Here is an 18,305-nt window from a genome sequence, read left to right on the forward strand (position 1 = left end):
CAGGGAGTGACACAGAATGGGGTAGGCGGGGAGGAAGGAAGATGTAGCAGCAAGTTAGGATGAGAGCTGGAAGGCTTTAATGAAGTAGTGGGTCTTAAGAGCTCATTTGAAAGATTGTAGAGAGGTGCAGAGTCTGATGGAGTGTGGGAGGGAGTTCCAAAGGTGGGAACAGGCAAAATTTAGGAGGCGGGAGTGGGAGGAAGAAATCAATTGGCATGAAAGGTGGCGTGTATTAAGTGAACAAAGAGGACAGACAGAAGAGTGAAGGGAGATGAGATCAGAGATGTAAATGGGAGAGGAATGGGTGAGGGCTTTGTAAGTGAGTGTGAGAACCTTGAATTGGGTTCTGAAAGGGAAGGGGAGCCAATGGAGGGCTTGTAGGAGAGGGGAGGCAGATGTAGAGTGTTTGGAGAGGAAGAATCAGCGTTAAGTACAGACTGGAGAGGAGAGAGATGGGATTTGGGGAGGCCAGATAGAAGGAGGTTACAGTAGGCCAATCTGGAGATGACCAGTGAATGTATGAGGGTTTTGGTGGCATCCTGGGTGAGAAAGGGTCTGATCTTGGAAATATTCTTGAGATGGAAACTACAGGACTGCAAGAGGTTCTGAATGTGTGGTTTGAAGGAGAGGGAAGAGTCCAGGATAACTCCAAGACAACGCACTTTGGGACTAGATGAGATAGTTATGCCATCAATTTATGAATAAATAGTGGGACATGATGTTATGTGGGAGGGTGGAAGATGATCAGCTCAGTCTTAGACATATTAAGTTTGAGAAATTGCTGCGATATCCAGGAAGAGATAGCAGAGAGACAGTTAGAGATACGAGTCAGTAGATAGGGGGAAAGATCAGGTGAGGAAAGGTAGATCTGAGTATCATCAGCATAGAGATGATAATGGAGGTCAAAAGAGCGGATGAGTTTACCTAGAGAGGATGTATAGAGAGAGAATAGGAGAGGTCCAAGATCAGAACCTTGGGGAACACCTACTGTAAGAGGCTGTGGTGGGGAGGAGTTTTTGTGAGAGGAAACAGAGAAGGAGTCAGAGAGGTAAGAGGACAGCCAGGAGAGAGCAGTGTCACGTAGACCAAGGGAGTGAAGGATATGCAGCAGTAGAGGGTGGTCCACAGTGTCAAAAGTGGCAGAGAGGTCAAGGAGAATGAGCAGCGAGACAGAAGAGTGAAGGGAGATGAGATCAGAGATGTAAATGGGAGAGGAATGGGTGAGGGCTTTGTAAGTGAGTGTGAGAACCTTGAATTGGGTTCTGAAAGGGAAGGGGAGCCAATGGAGGGCTTGTAGGAGAGGGGAGGCAGATGTAGAGTGTTTGGAGAGGAAGAATCAGCGTTAAGTACAGACTGGAGAGGAGAGAGATGGGATTTGGGGAGGCCAGATAGAAGGAGGTTACAGTAGGCCAATCTGGAGATGACCAGTGAATGTATGAGGGTTTTGGTGGCATCCTGGGTGAGAAAGGGTCTGATCTTGGAAATATTCTTGAGATGGAAACTACAGGACTGCAAGAGGTTCTGAATGTGTGGTTTGAAGGAGAGGGAAGAGTCCAGGATAACTCCAAGACAACGCACTTTGGGACTAGATGAGATAGTTATGCCATCAATTTATGAATAAATAGTGGGACATGATGTTATGTGGGAGGGTGGAAGATGATCAGCTCAGTCTTAGACATATTAAGTTTGAGAAATTGCTGCGATATCCAGGAAGAGATAGCAGAGAGACAGTTAGAGATACGAGTCAGTAGATAGGGGGAAAGATCAGGTGAGGAAAGGTAGATCTGAGTATCATCAGCATAGAGATGATAATGGAGGTCAAAAGAGCGGATGAGTTTACCTAGAGAGGATGTATAGAGAGAGAATAGGAGAGGTCCAAGATCAGAACCTTGGGGAACACCTACTGTAAGAGGCTGTGGTGGGGAGGAGTTTTTGTGAGAGGAAACAGAGGAGTCAGAGAGGTAAGAGGACAGCCAGGAGAGAGCAGTGTCACGTAGACCAAGGGAGTGAAGGATATGCAGCAGTAGAGGGTGGTCCACAGTGTCAAAAGTGGCAGAGAGGTCAAGGAGAATGAGCAGCGAGAGTAGTGGCCCTTGGATTTGGCAGCAAGGAGGTCATTGCTGACTTTTGTGAGGGCAGTTTCAGTGGAGTGGAGCGAATGGAGTGAAAAGGTCAAGGAGGGAGTGGGAGGAAATAAATGTGGTGAGGCAGTTGTAGACAATACATTCAAGGAGTTTGGAGGCAAAAGGGAGGAGAGAGATTGCTCAGTAGTTAGAGAGAGTGTTAGGATCAAGGTTAGGTTTTTTAAGACTGGGGGAGACAAGGGCAGAAGAGAGGGAGAGATTAAGGAGGTTGGCAAGATGAGAGCAGGCAGAAGAAGAGAGGTAGCAGAGGAGGCACGAGGGTATAGGGTCGAGGGGAGAGGTGGAAGAGGGGGAGGACTGGATAAGGGCCTTAACTTCCTCTCCAGTCACAGGGGAGAAGGATGTCAGTGTCAGTAAAATGGATGGGGAAGGGAGATCCAGGAAAGGAGGAGGTTGAGAGCTGGAGGACTGGTTGGATATGATGTCCTGATGTATGGAATCAATTTTAGATGTAAAATAGGTAGCAAAGTCAGTGGCAGAGAGGAAGGAGGGGAGACGAGGAGGGGGTGGGCAAAGGCTCTGGGGATTTTGAGGACTGGGAGGAGATGAGATTCTAGAAATATGACTGTTTAGAGAGGGAAAGGGCAGCACTGTAGGATGACAGCATGAATTTGAAATGGAGAAAATCCGCCTGAGAGCGTGATCTTCTCCACTGTCGCTCAGCGGTTCGTGAACATTTTTTCAGGTATCTGGTGCATTTGGAATGCCAGTGTTGAGGTGTGGATTTCGGAGGGTGGGTAGTGATCGCCGGAGCAACAGAGTCAAGAGCAGAAGTAAGGGAGGCATTGTATTGGGAAGCAGCTTGTTCAACACAGGAGAAAGAGAGGATAGGGGAGAGAAGTGAGTCAAGTAGGGAAGAAAAGAAATCAGTGTCGATAGCTTCAATGTTACGATTAGTGATGGTGGCTCTGGGAGGTAGAGGAAGGGAAGGAGAGAGGGATAGGTTGAAAGAGAGAGGTCTAGTCAAAAGGTCCCCTGGCTATAGCTATACACCCCAGTCAGTTTTGGTCTGGTGCTGGTTTTAAATATAGGGGGACCCCTACACATTTTTCCCCCTATATTTAAAACCAGGACTGGCCCTGCAGCCAGGTGCTGGTTACTAAAGAGAGGGGGAATTGGAGTAGGCAGACATATCACAACGGTGAGTGAATAAAAGATCGAGCAAATGCCCACTTGCATGGGAGGGTGAGGAGGTCCATTGGGAGAGGCCAAATGAAGAAGTGAGGGTGAGTAGTTTGGTGGCAGCAGATTCTGTGGGGATATCAATTGGAATATTGAAGTCACCTAGGATAATAGAGGGAAGGCCTGAGGAGAGAAAGTGAGTCAGCCAGGAAGCAAAGTTGTCAAGGAACTTGGAGAGAGGGGGCCAGGGGGATGGTAGATGACAGAAACTCTGAGGTGTTTTGGTTGGAAGAGGCGTATAGAATGAACTTCAAATGTGGAGAATGTAAGAGATTGTTCTGAGGGTGTAAGTTGATATGAGTAACCAGGGGATAGAAGGACTCCAATACCACCACCATGGCGACCCCAGGCCTGGGGGTGTGGGAAAAGGTGAGGCACCATAGGAGAGAGCTGCAGGAGAAGTAGTGTCAGAGGGTAAAATCCAGGTTTCAGTACTGGCAAGGAGATTCAGGGAATTGGAGATGAAAAGGTCATGGGTGGGGGCCAGTTTGTTAAAGACTGATCTGGCATTCCAGAGGGCACAGGATAGATTGACAGAGTTGATAGGAGAAATATGAATGAGATTGTCAGGGTTGCTATAGCGTGGAGAGGATATTACTTTGGGAGACCGATGTGAATGGAGTGTAGGGATCATTTGGGCTCCTGTGCTAGGGGGGGACCTGTAGGAGGTGGGCAGGGAGGGAAATTAAGGAGATGTGGATGGAAGTGGGGTAAAGTGACAGGGAGAGAAGTGAGGAAGGAGAGATTAGCAGTGGGGTAGTAGGATCCTTAGGGGGTATAAGATAAAGAAAATGGAGTAATGGAGGAAGGCAGAGAGAGAAGGGAAGATAGGAGGAGGTGGAGGAGACCAGGGGAAAAGGATAGAGGTGGAATCAGAGGGTAGAACAAAAGATTAGTTAGAAACTGAGTAAAGGGAGGAGTTGAAGACAACATGGTCATGGTAAGGATGAGCACAACAAAAATATATTATAGAGTTTAGAAAAAGTGGAGATAAGATGAGAGCAGAAATTGAATATTAGACAGTAGTAGTAGCTAGATGATGTATGAGTAGGCAAAAGAGCCAAGGTAGAAATACATTATTAGAGAGGTAAGCTGACATTAACAGTATTCATTAAGATTATCTGTTAAGCACAGAGATAGCACAAATAGAAAGTGATGTACAAAGTTTTTGTAGCAACCAAACAGAGTCCAGTGTTGAAGGTCCAGGCTATGCAGTCAGCAGGCTCATGTAGCAGTGAGAATGTGGATTCACCTTTGCTGATGATATTTTCTTCCAGATTGTTAGAAGTGTAGATAGGTTGTGTGATAGGATAGGTGTAGATAGGTTGTGTGATAGGATAGGTGTAGATAGGTTGTGTGTGTGAGAACTGGTCTTTACTGGTTCTGCAGTTGGCAGAGCAGAGAAAGGAGGGGAAGAGATAGAAGGGTGACGTTTCAAGACAGGAGACATTCTTGGGGAATTTTCCTATAACATATGGTGTGTGTGTGTACTGTGGTTATTTAACTATTTATTACAATGGGGGTATGGGTGTTGGCCACCTGCTGGCACTTATAGATCCACAAGCGCAAAAGGGCAGGCATGCTGGCACCTGTAGTTCCACCGTAAAATAGAATAGTTTTGAACTATTCTACCATTATTATGCCTGTACTCACCGCTCAAGGGGTGCGGGGAAGAGTCCCGGGCTTCAGACTAAGCCTGTGGTTCCAGGAGAGGGGGTACCCCTTCTTGGCAGGATCCCAAGATAGCCTGAGATCCCCAGCTTGGGGTGTCAATGCTTTGGCTGGGGAGGTCTAGTCAAAAGGTCCCCTGGCTATAGCTATACACCCCAGTCAGTTTTTGTCCGATGCTGGTTTTAAATATAGGGGGACCCCTACGCATTTTTCCCCCCTATACTTAAAACCAGGACTGGCCCTGCAGCCAGGTGCTGGTTACTAAATTACAGGGGAACTGTACACATTTTATCCCTGTAATTTTAGGAATCAGGACTGGCTGAGCAGCCCGGGTCTCGTTATGCTTTTGAGGTTGGACCATACATATTTTTTTTTAAATGAACCATTACAACACTGATTCAATGCATAAACATACACAAATCACATTGATCTGTGTATGTTTCTGCCAAACTCGCAGCTCAAGAGGTGGGCTATTAGAAAACTTAAATTTAGCAGTGAGTTCGCTACAATTACACCCAAGATTGTAATCTCGATTCTTGGTAAATATCTTTTTAAGTAAAAGTACTTTAGAGTTTGGCCAATGGTGAGTTTATTTGAGTTTGCAATCTCACCTGAATTTACAGTGAAATAAGAGAAATCTCTCCCAAACTCACCCGAGTAATTTTGGAGATGAAAAACATGCCTAAACTCAACCAAACTCCAATCTTAGTAAATTTACCACAAAATGTTCTAAAATAACCACAGGGAACCAATGACATGGATATTATCCTTATTTGTAGGTCCCAAAGTCTCAGTGCTCAGAGAACTGTCTGCCAGGGACCAGGAAAAACCCAACAGCTGGTATACACTCCTGCTGCTATACCTGTGTCCTGTGCTCAGAGGGGGAGATATCCAATGTGACAGTCATGAATGATACAGCAAAAAATCACCCAAACTTACCTGTTCTGATGTTCACTAATAATATATATATATATATATATATATATATACATACATAATCCACTTATTAATGAATGACAATTTGATAAGCTAGGTTCTGAGCTATAAATGTCTAATAGGTTGTTTCCTTTTAGAATCTGTACCCTTCAAAAGGTTATTTGCTTCACAAAGACCTGCTGGACTTCTTATGGTATGAATGGTGTGTGTTTGTGTATGTATATATATATATATATATATATATATATATATATATATATATATATATATATATATACACACACATACACATATATATTCCATAGAAAAAAACCTCATGGTTTCACATGTCCCATTAAGGTTGCTTAGACATGATCTGAAAATTCACAAAACCAATTAAATATCTGCCACTCAAACTCCAAAAAGCAATGAAATTATGATCATTAAGGCTGATGTCTTAATGGACGTGTTCCTTGCATAACACAGATATGGTATGCCATCACACCATGTGGTTAACTGCAGATTCAGAACTCTCACAGAATGAGATTGCTGTCACTCACGAAATGGTGGAGCTGCTAATTCACAGAATTGTGTGCTCATTGGAATACACACATGCAGTCTATGATTAAGCTGTGGGACACACAGGGAAAGAGAGCACTTTGTACTGAATTCTGATACTACACTGGGACTTTTATACCATCCTTCAAACGCCTGGACCAAGCCTCAGAACTCCTTTTGGCAAATTGCGCTTCATCTACAGTGGACTGTCATTCCTCTCTACGCAGCAATCTCATCTACAACAGGCTCATCTACAATAAGGGACTATCATCATGCAGGATCGCTTCTGCTCATGAACCCCATGTGGTTGGACCATAGTGGTAATTATACGAGACTGTGTGACTACCAACTGTACTATACATGTGGCATTCAAACTATCACTTACTAATATAGAGAGGCTGCTATAGGAAAAGGTATTTTGTTATATACAGTTTCCCAGATGCTGAATTACCATCAAGCAACAAATTGTTTGTGGTATAATTTTACCTATGATCACATAGAGGCATATTCAGATTCCTATTCAGGATATGAGTTTATGAATTTCTATTCAATTGCATGATTTTACCAATCAGCTGTTTTACATAAAAAATGTTTATGCACTATATCCATTCCATTTCTTAACTATGCCATATTATATGTTTTTTTTAGTGCTGTATATTTTTATTTTATACTGCTTCGAGAGATAAAGGAGGTCAGGAGATGCTGGGGATAAAATAAGAGGAAGCTATAATTGAAAATGATAATAAACAGGAAAATTGACAGGCCCAAACAGCGCCCCCTGACCTGCGGTGCCCTCTGCCATGGCACTGGTCGCACTACCCTAGTTACAGCCCTGGTTGTCACCATTACTGCTGAAAGTTGAAAACAGAATTTGGTTACTTGTCTTCTCTAAATGGAATGTTATCCAGTTTTCAATTATCAGATCCCTGCAGGGCCTATATATATGCACATGGACAAAGCGAAGTGCACAGTACAAAGTAACAATACAATTATTTTTTTATGGCACAGCTGTATTCCTGCGTGGACTGGAGCCTTGACAGGGCTTATATATGCACCTGAGCAAAACAAAGCGCTGTCACGGCCAGGGTATTTCAGCGTGGCGCTAGGCGAGTGTTACCTGTGAGGTCATTGTGGCGCGGGCTGTCTGGTGGTGGAGCTGGTGTCTGGCGGGGGGCTTTGGCTGCACACGTTGTTGTGCGGGCCTGTTGTCACTCTGCGCTGGTAAGGCCTGGCGGCGTCTCCGTTCCATTTGGCATGGGCGCCGCCATCTTGCCTTCTGGCCATGTGATGCGGCTGGCCAATCCTGGTGAGTCACATGTTCCCTCCGGCCAGTAACAGCACGGCATGGGGTATTTAGGAAGGGTCAGTGCCTTCCTTCTTTGCCAGTGCAACGTGTATCTCAGCCTAGCTGAGAGGGAGTTCTCTGTGCTTATCCTGTTCCTGTGAATTCGCTGTCTGCCTGTCAGCTCCTAGTTCCCACTGGACTACCCCACTACCTCCATCACCCTTGCCCATACCTGAGTGCCTGAGCCTGCTGACATCCTGCGCTTCAGTTCACTACCTGCAAACCTGGCTTGATTATTTTCAGTTTCACTACCTGCACACCTGGACAGCTCTAATTGTTTCTACTTGGACATTAACCCTTTTGATCCCACCACAGAACTCTTGTGCACATTTATATATTCCTGGACTTTTATTTACTGCCACATTATATGTCTACTCAAGCACTTATTAAAGATCCTAGTTTTATTTTCAAATCTGCTTCTGTGATCGCTCCTGCTACCACCCAGGGTCCACAAACAACCCTGAACATAACAGTTTGCACTGGCCACAAGGAGCCGGCCACGGATCAGGAGTCAGGAGTGGATATGTTCAGGTGCATTTCTGGTCATTTAGAAAATCTGGAAAACGTGCAGCATCAGATGGCTAAATTTCTGCAAGAGATGTCCAAGCGACAGGATAGCTTGCAAACTTCCTTTTCTACCCCTGAAGTACCAGCATCTACATCCGCATCAGCGTCTGGTAATACAGGAGGCAGATCATCTCCCTGCTTACGTCTTCCTTTACGAAGTAAATTTGACAGCAATCCTAAACTCTGCCGAGGATTCCTAAATCAGTGTGACAAACATTTTACCCTGCAGCCTGACAACTTTCCAACTGCAAGAACTAAAGTGGCTTATATAGTCTCTCTATTATCCGGCCAGGCCTTGGAATGGGCTTCCCCACTCTGGGAGCGCTCAGATCTGCTGCTTGATAATTACGCAGGCTTTGTGTCATCCTTCAGGAGAATCTTCGATGAACCTGGGCGTACTGTATCAGCATCATCAAACATCATGACACTGAGACAAGGGGTCCGACCTGTCAGTCAATATGCCGTGCAATTTCAAATTTTAGCATCAGAGCTCAAATGGAATGAGGAAGCCCTCACCTCGGCCTTCTGGCATGGGTTGTCAGACCGACTAAAGGATGATCTAGTCACTCGAGAGCTTCCTACTAATCTGAACGACATGATTTCATTGTGTATCAAAGTTGACCTACGCTTCAGGGAACATCAGGCTGAAAAAAACAGAACTGACCGGCAAAGGTCATTTACCCCCTCCATTTCTACCCGTCCCATTCCTTTTCCTACTGAAGAGGAACCTATGCAGGTGAATCATACACACCTCTCCAAAGAAGAACGTCAGAGAAGAATGCAAAAGAACCTCTGTCTGTAATGCGGAGAGTCTGGTCACCTGCTGATCTCCTGCCCCCGTAAACCAGGAAATGCCAAATCCTAACTGACCCTGGAGACATCAAGTTAGGAGTTATGAACCAGTCTCCAAAAATTTAAGATTTCACGATTACCCTAGCCTTGGATCTTAAACCCAAACCTGTCTTTGCTACTGCTCTAATCGACTCAGGAGCAGCCGTTAATTTCATAACTTCTAGTTTCATAGATAAATTTCAGATACCTTGTTTGTCTCTCAACCATGCTCTCTCTCTGACCTCGATAGACGGACGCCCTCTGACTAACGGGATAGTCACCAAAGAGAAATTGTTCTTGGTCTACCCTGGTTACGTAAACATAATCCCAGGATTGATTGGAGTTCTATGCAGATTCTGTCATGGGGTATGGACTGTCAGAAATCCTGTCTTCCAAAAATTCGACCTGTAAGATAGACAGTTCCATTAGTTTCTTCTGCCATTCCCAAGGAATATCAGATGTTCGCAGACGTTTTCTCTGAACAACAAGCAAATATCTTACCCCCTCATAGGGAATGGGACTGTCCAATTGAATTGATACCTGATAAGATGCCACCTCGTGGTCGTACCTATCCGCTGTCCTTGCCTGAGACTCAAGCCATGACCGAGTACATCCAGGACAACCTAGCAAAGGGGTTCATCCGCCCCTCTACTTCACCTGCCGGAGCTGGGTTTTTCTTCGTTGGCAAGAAGGACGGTGGTCTGACCATGTATCGATTATCGAGGCCTTAATGACATTACTGTAAAAAATCGATACCCTCTTCCCCTGATTACTGAGTTGTTTGATAGGGTCAAGGGCTCTGTCATTTTTTCTAAATTAGATCTAAGAGGGGCTTACAACCTCATTCGTATCCGAGCTGGCGATGAATGGAAGACCGCTTTTAATGCCAGAGATGGACATTTCGAGTATTTAGTAATGCCTTTTGGATTGCGTAATGCCCCTGCCGTCTTTCAAAGTTTCGTTAATGAGATTTTCCGGGATCTGTTATATGTTTCGGTTGTTGTCTATCTGGATGACATACTGATTTTTTCACCCTCTGTGGCTAAACATCAAGAACATGTTAAAGAAGGCCTGATCCGTTTGAGAGAAAACCACATTTACTGCAAAATGGAGAAGTGCGTCTTTGGAGTGCCCAGTGTACCTTTTCTCGGCTATGTAATATCTGGCTCCAGTTTAGAAATGGACCCCAAGAAGGTACAAGCAATTCTGGATTGGACCCGACCTCAGACACTGAAGGCCATCCAGAGATTGTTAGGCTTCGCCAATTATTATAGACGCTTCATTAAGGGATTTTCTACACTGCTGGCTCCCATTACAGCCTTGACCCGCAAAGGTGCTAATCCTGCCCAATGGTCACCTGAGGCAGAGTCTGCCTTCCATCTTCTAAAACAAGCCTTTATCTCAGCACCAGTTCTTCGACAACCAGATCTGGACAGGCCTTTTTTGTTGGAAGTGGACGCATCATCTGAAGCTGTGGGAGCAGTCTTGTCTCAACGTTATGAGGATAACCGAGTCCATCCGTGTGGGTTCTTTTCTAAAAAATTCTCACCTGCCGAAAGGAACTACGCCATAGGTGAGCAAGAACTACTAGCTGTAAAGTTGGCGTTGAAGGAATGGAGATATTTGCTAGAAGGCGCCAAGTTTCCATTTACTGTATTTACGGACCATAGAAATCTCCTATTTCTCAAAAACCTCCAGTGTGAGTCCTCGTTTGGCCCGCTGGGCAATATTCTTTGCCAGATTTCAGTTCACCCTGACCTTCCAGTCTGGAGCACTTAATCAGAAGGCTGATGCCCTATCGAGATCTCTGCCTGTGATGATCAATCTGAAAATCAAAGCAATACCCCTGTCTTGGAATCAAGAGTTTTTGCCTCATTACAAGTTCAGCCTCCTATGGGAAAATCATTTGTGGCCCCGGAATTAAGGAAGCAGCTTGGACACATTCCTCTCGCTTCGCAGGGCACTCAGGCACTCGGAAGACCTTGGAGTTCCTGAAAATACACTATTGGTGGCCTTCTATGAAGGCAGATATAATGGAGTTCATCTCTTCCTGCTCCTCCTGTGCCCAGCATAAATCATCACGACAAGCTCCAGCTGGGGAATTGCTTCCATTACCTACTCCATCACGTCCATGGAAGCATCTCTCCATGGATTTCGTTACAGACCTGCCAGTCTCTCAAGGTTTCAACACTATCTGGGTTGTAATAGACCGATTTTCTAAGATGGTCCACTATATACCGTTGAAGAAGTTACCTTCTGCCCCTGACCTGGCACAGTTGTTTGTCCAACACATATTTCGTCTACATGGCCTTCCTGCTGAAATTGTCTCTGACCGTGGTGTGCAGTTTACTGCAAAATTCTGGAGGGCTTTGTGTTCTGTTCTTCAAGTGAAGTTAAACTTTTCCACGGCCTACCATCCGCAAAGCAACGGCTCCACCGAGAGAGTTAATCAAGATCTAGAGACTTTCTTAAGAATTTTTATGTCATCTTCCCAGGACAATTGGGCTGCATTGCTGCCGTGGGCTGAGTTTGCACATAATGCTTCCTACCACTCATCAACTAACCAAATGCCATTTCAGGTTGTATATGGCCTTCATCCTCGTGTTCCCGAATTTCGAAGCCTGCCTGTTTTCGATGTTCCGGCCGTGGAGGAAACGGTGCGGAATTTTGCTGCCATCTGGACTCAAGTACGGTCTGATTTGTTGAAGGCATCCTCTCGCTATAAGACCCAGGCCGATAAGAAGCGTAGAATAGTTCCACGCATGCAAGTTGGAAGCCAGGTCTGGTTATCCACCCGGAATCTTCGTCTGAGGGTTCCTTCTATGAAATTTGCACCACGCTTCATCGGTCCCTTCTCCATAACAGAAGTCATTAATCCAGTGTCCTATCGTCTACAGTTACCCCCATACCTAAAAATCCCTAATTCCTTCCATATTTCCTTATTGAAGCCCCTGGTCCTGAATAAATTCCATAGTGCTCTACCTGCTTCTCCTCGAGTCCAGACGGAGAGAGGAGTTGAGTTTGAGGTTGCCCAGATCTTGGACTCTCGTCTACACAGAGGTCATCTACAGTATTTGCTGGACTGGAAAGGTTACGGTCCAGAGGAACGTTGCTGGACCGATGCTCGTGATGTCCACGCTCCCACGCTCATCAGGAGATTCCATTCTGCCCATCCGGAGAAGCCTGGTGAGTGTCCTGAGGCCACCCCAAAAGGGGGGGGTACTGTCACGGCCAGGGTATTTCAGCATGGCGCTAGGCGAATGTTACCTGTGAGGTCATTGTGGCGCGGGCTGTCTGGTGGCGGAGCTTGTGTCTGGCGGGGGGCTTTGGCTGCACGCGTTGTTGTGCAGGCCTGTTGTCACTCTGCGCTGGTAAGGCCTGGCGGCGTCTCCGTTCCATTTGGCATGGGCGCCGCCATCTTGCCTTCTGGCCATGTGATGCGGCTGGCCAATCCTGGTGAGTCACATGTTCCCTCCGGCCAGTAACAGCACGGCATGGGGTATTTAGGAAGGGTCAGTGCCTTCCTTCTTTGCCAGTGCAACGTGTATCTCAGCCTAGCTGAGAGAGAGTTCTCTGTGCTTTCCTATTCCTGTGAATTCGCTGTCTGCCAGTCTGCCTGTCAGCTCCTAGTTCCCACTGGACTACCCCGCTTCCTCCATCACCCTTGCCCATACCTGAGTGCCTGAGCCTGCTGACATCCTGCGCTTCAGTTCACTACCTGCAAACCTGGCTTGATTATTTTCAGTTTCACTACCTGCACACCTGGACAGCTCTAATTGTTTCTACTTGGACATTAACCCTTTTGCTCCCACCACAGAACTCTTGTGCACATTTATATATTCCTGGACTTTTATTTACTGCCACATTATATGTCTACTCAAGCACTTATTAAAGATCCTAGTTTTATTTTCAAATCTGCTTCTGTGATCGCTCCTGCTAGCACCCCGGGTCCACAAACAACCCAGAACATAACAAGCGCATAGTAAAATGTAACAAAACAATAATTTTTTTTTAATGACGGAGCTGTATGTGAACTGAAGCCTCAGGGCTGATATATACAGGTGAGAAAAACAAAGCAAACAAACAATACATTTATTTTTTTTATGGCGGAGCTGTTTCCTTGTGTGGACTGGAGCCACAGGGCTTATATATGCATGTAATCAAAACAAAGTGCTCTAAGTGGTACAACAAATACAATTATTTAATTATTTTGTTTTATTTTTTTATGTTGCAGCCGCAGGTCTATTCAAACAGTGTGAAGTGGAGTCACAGAGCTTTTATATGGAGTGCACATGAATGTCTTACTGATTGAAACAGCACTGCCAATAGAGCAAACTACAGCACAGCATACAGCATTGTGCACCCCCTATACACTACACATTGAGTAAGCAGCACAGTCATTTGTGAATTGTGAGTCTGGAGTCTGGACACAGCCTATTGAGCAGAGTACAGCACAGATTATGCAGCAGAGTACAGCAAAGCAGCATGAACCCCCTATATATATATTAGGGGTGAGCGGGTTAGGATTTCTGAAATCCAAACCCCCCCGAGCCCCCCCGATCCGAGGCAGATCCGTGTCAGGCTCGACTTTTCCCGCCTGACTCAGATCTGAAATCGAGGCAAAACGTCATCCCACCTTCCGGGTCTCGCGGGTTTTGGATCCTATATAAGGTACCCGCGTTGGCGCCAATTTCTCACTCGGCTGTGGATAGTGAAGAGGGAAGGTGGGAGTTAGGGCTGGCTGGGCTGTGTAGTGTAGTGTAGTGCAGAGTAGTGTTGTGCTGTGCTGCTGTTGTTAATAGGGGCTGTGTCCACTACTTCAAAGTCCATAGGGGCTGGCTGGACTGTGTTGTGCAGTCAGTTCTCCATAGGGGCTGTGTCCACTCCAAAGTCCTGTGCAGTGTCCCAGTCCTAAAGGGGTGCTGTAGTGTTGTCCAGGGGGTGCTCTGTCCATCAGGGGTGCTCCCCCCCAAGTGCTAAAAAAATAATATTTTTTCTGTGTTTGTGAATTGTGTGCGCAGTAGCCGCATGTGCATCAACAAAGTAGTGCCAAGCGTGCGCCTGTGTCATAAGTAAAGGGCCGGCTTCCTTGACCGTTAAAGGGTGCTGTAACCCCCAAAGTACACTCCAGTCCAAACCAAAAAAAAAAATATTTTCTGTGTTTGTGAATTGTGTGCGCAGTAGCCGCACGTGCATCAACAAAGTAGTGCCAAACGTGCGCCTGTGTCATAAGTAAAGGGCCAGCTGGCTTGACCATTAAAGGGTGCTGTAACCCCCAAAGAACACTCCAAAACAAATAATAAAATATTTTTTCTGTGTTTGTGAATTGTGTGCGCAGTAGCCGCACGTGCATCAACAAAGTAGTGCCAAGCGTGCGCCTGTGTCATAAGTAAAGGGCCGGCTGGCTTGACCGTTAAAGGGTGCTGTAACCCCCAAAGTACACTCCAGTCCAAACCAAAAAAATAAATATTTTCTGTTTGTGAATTGTGTGCGCAGTAGCCGCACGTACATCAACAAAGTAGTGCCAAGCGTGCGCCTGTGTCATAAGTAAAGGACCGGCTGGCTTGACCGTTAAAGGGTGCTGTAACCCCCAAAGAACACTCCAAAACAAATAATAAAATATTTTTTCTGTGTTTGTGAATTGTGTGCGCAGTAGCCGCACGTGCATCAACAAAGTAGTGCCAAGCGTGCGCCTGTGTCATAAGTAAAGGGCCGGCTGGCTTGACCGTTAAAGGGTGCTGTAACCCCCAAAGTACACTCCAGTCCAAACCAAAAAAATAAATATTTTCTGTTTGTGAATTGTGTGCGCAGTAGCCGCACGTGCATCAACAAAGTAGTGCCAAGCGTGCGCCTGTGTCATAAGTAAAGGACCGGCTGGCTTGACCGTTAAAGGGTGCTGTAACCCCCAAAGTACACTCCAAACTAAGTAACAAAATATTTTTTCTGTGTTTGTGAATTGTGTGCGCAGTAGCTGCACGTGCATCAACAAAGTAGTGCCAAGCGTGCGCCTGTGTCATAAGTAAAGGGCCAGCTGGCTTGACCATTAAAGGGTGCTGTAACCCCCAAAGTACACTCCAAACCAAAAAAAAAATATTTCTGTGTTTGTGAATTGTGTGCGCAGTAGCCGCACGTGCATCAACAAAAGAGCAGCGCCAAGCGTGCGCCTGTGTCCCATAAGTAAAGAGCCAGCTGGCTCATTTCTTAAAGGCTGGTGTAACCCACAAAGTGCACTACTCTCCAGCAAAAATAAAAAAATATTTTCTGTGTTTAGCCGCACGTATATATCAAATCGATATAACATAAATGGAGGACCAAACTTTCTCCGATAAAAATAAAATAGAGAAAGATCAAGAACCACTTCCTCCTAGTGCTGAAGCTGCTGCCACTAGTCATGACATAGACGATAACATGCCATCAACGTCGTCTGCCAAGGCCGATGCCCAATGTCATAGTAGAGGGCACATACAATCCCAAATGACAAAGTTCAGGAAAATGACCTTGAAAAAAACATTTAAATCATCTGAAGAGAAACGTAAACTTGCCAATATGCCATTTACGACACGGAGTGGCAAGGAACGGCTAAGGTCGATCCCTAGTATGTTCATGACTAGTGGTTCAGCTTCAAATGATGATGGAAGCCCTCCTCCCACTAAAAAAAATCAAAAGAACTGTGCTTTCTAAGAAGATATCACAAATCCCCAAGGAGAGTCCAAGTGTTGTGCTGGTTGCGATGCCTGACCTTCCCAGCACTGGACGGGAAGAGGTGGCTCTTTCCACCATTTGCACGCCCCCTGCAAGTGCTGAAAGGAGCACCCACAGTCCACTTGCTGATATGCAAATTGAAGATGTCACTGTTGAAGTACAACAGGATGAGGATACTGGTGTAGCTGGCGCTGAGGAGGAAGTTGGCGAGGAGGATTCTGATGGTGATGTGGTTTGTTTAAATCAGGCTCCGGGGGAGACAGTTGTTGTCCGTGGGATGAAAAAGCCCATCACAGTCATGCCTGGGCAGAAGACCAAACATTCCACCTCTTTGGTCTGGCAATATTTCTATCCAAATCCGGACAACTGTCTTGCCATATGTACCATATGTAAAGGTGGAATAAGTAGGGGTAGGGACGTTAACCACCTAGGAACATCCTCCCTTATACAGCACCTGCAGCGCGTTCATAATAAGTTACTGTCAAGTTCAGAAACTTTGGCTAAGACCGTAAGCAGTCCAGGGACACCTAAATCCCGTTGTCCTGTTGTATCCAAGCGCCTGCAAACCACACCGTCAACTCCCTCCTCGTCAATTTCCTCCTTAGTCAGGATCGGAAGTAGTCCTGCAGGCCATGTCACTGGCATGACTGACTCTCCTATCCGGGATTCCTCCGGAGGATCCTGCATTGCTACGCCGCCTGCTGGGAGTCGTTCATCATCCCAGAGAGGAAGTAGGAACACCACTACTTTTACTAAACAATTGACCCTCCAACAGTCCTTAGCGAGGAGGATGAAGTACGACAGCAGTCATCCTGAAGCAAAACGTATAACTGATTCCTTGACTGCTATGTTGGTGTTAGACGTGCGTCCGGTTTCCGCCATTAGTGCAGTGGGATTTAGACAATTTATGGAGGTAGTGTGTCCCCGGTTCCAAATCCTGTCTAGATTCCACTTCACTATGCAGGCGATACTGAGACTGTACAGAAACGTCAGAAAAAGTGTCCTCAGTGTCCTGAAAAATGCCATTGTACCCAATGTCCACTTAACCACGGACATGTGGACAAGTGGAACAGGGCAGACTAAGGACTATATGACTGTGACAGCCCACTAGGTAGATGTATCACCTTACGCAGCAACAGCAGCAGCGTCACCAGTAGCAGCATCTCAGAAACACCAGCTCATTCCAAGGCAGGCTACGCTGTGTATCACCAGTTTCAGTAAGAGGCACACCGCCGACAACCTCTTAGAGAAACTGAGGGAAATCATCGCCCAGTGGCTTACCCCACTTAGACTCTCCTGGGGATTTGTGATATCTGACAACGCCACCAATATTGTGTGGGTATTACATCTGGGCAAATTCCAGCACGTCCCATGTTTTGCTCACACAATAAACTTGGTGGTGCAGAATTTTCTGAAAAGCGACAGGGGCGTGCAGGAGACACTTTGGGTGGCCCGAAAAATTTCTGGCCACTTTGCCATTCAGCAACTGCGTGCCGAAGACTGGAGTGCCAGCAAACACTCTTGAACCTGCCCCGCCATCACCTGAAGCAAGAGGTTGTGATGTGGTGAAACTCAACCCTCTATATGCTTCAGAGGATGGAGGAGCAGCAAAAGGCCATACAAGCCTATACATCCACCTATGACATAGGCAAAGGAGGGGGTATGCACCTGACTCAAGCGCAGTGGAGAATGATTTCCGTGTTGTGCAAGGTTCCGTGTTGTGCAGCCCTTCGAACTTGCCACACGTGAAGTCAGTTCAGACACTGCCAGCTTGAGTCAGGTCATTCCCCTCATCAGGCTTTTGCAGAAGCAGCTGGAGAAAGTGAAGGAGGAGCTAAGACGGAGCGATTCCGCTCGGCATGTGGGACTTGTGGATGAAGCCCTTCATTCGCTTTGCCAGGATTCCAGGGTGGTCAATCTGTTGAAATCAGACCACTACATTTTGGCCACCGTGCTCGATCCTAGGTTTAAAGCATATGTGGTGTCTCTCTTTCCGGCCGACATAAACAAGCATGCAGAGGTGCAAAGACCTGCTGGTGAACACACTGTCAGCTGGAGCGGAACGTGACACGTCAACAGCTCCTTCTTAATTTTCTCCCGCAACTGGGGCTGCCAGGAAAAAACTTAGCTATCCTAAGCAACCCACTGGCGGTGATGCAGGGCAGGCAGGACCAAGTTTGGACATCTGGTTCGGACTGAAGGACCTGGCAACAATTTCTGACATGTCTACTGTCACTGCATATGATACTGTCACCATTGACAGAATGGTGGAGGATTACATTGGTGACAGCATCCAAGTAGGCATGTCAGACAGTCCATACCTGTACTGGCAGGAAAAAGAGGCAATTTGGAGGCCCCTGTACAAACTGGCTCTATTTTACCAGAGTTGC

Source organism: Taudactylus pleione, unplaced genomic scaffold, assembly GCF_031769625.1.
Source record: "Taudactylus pleione unplaced genomic scaffold, aTauple2 ptg000937l, whole genome shotgun sequence".
NCBI lineage: Eukaryota > Metazoa > Chordata > Amphibia > Anura > Myobatrachidae > Taudactylus > Taudactylus pleione.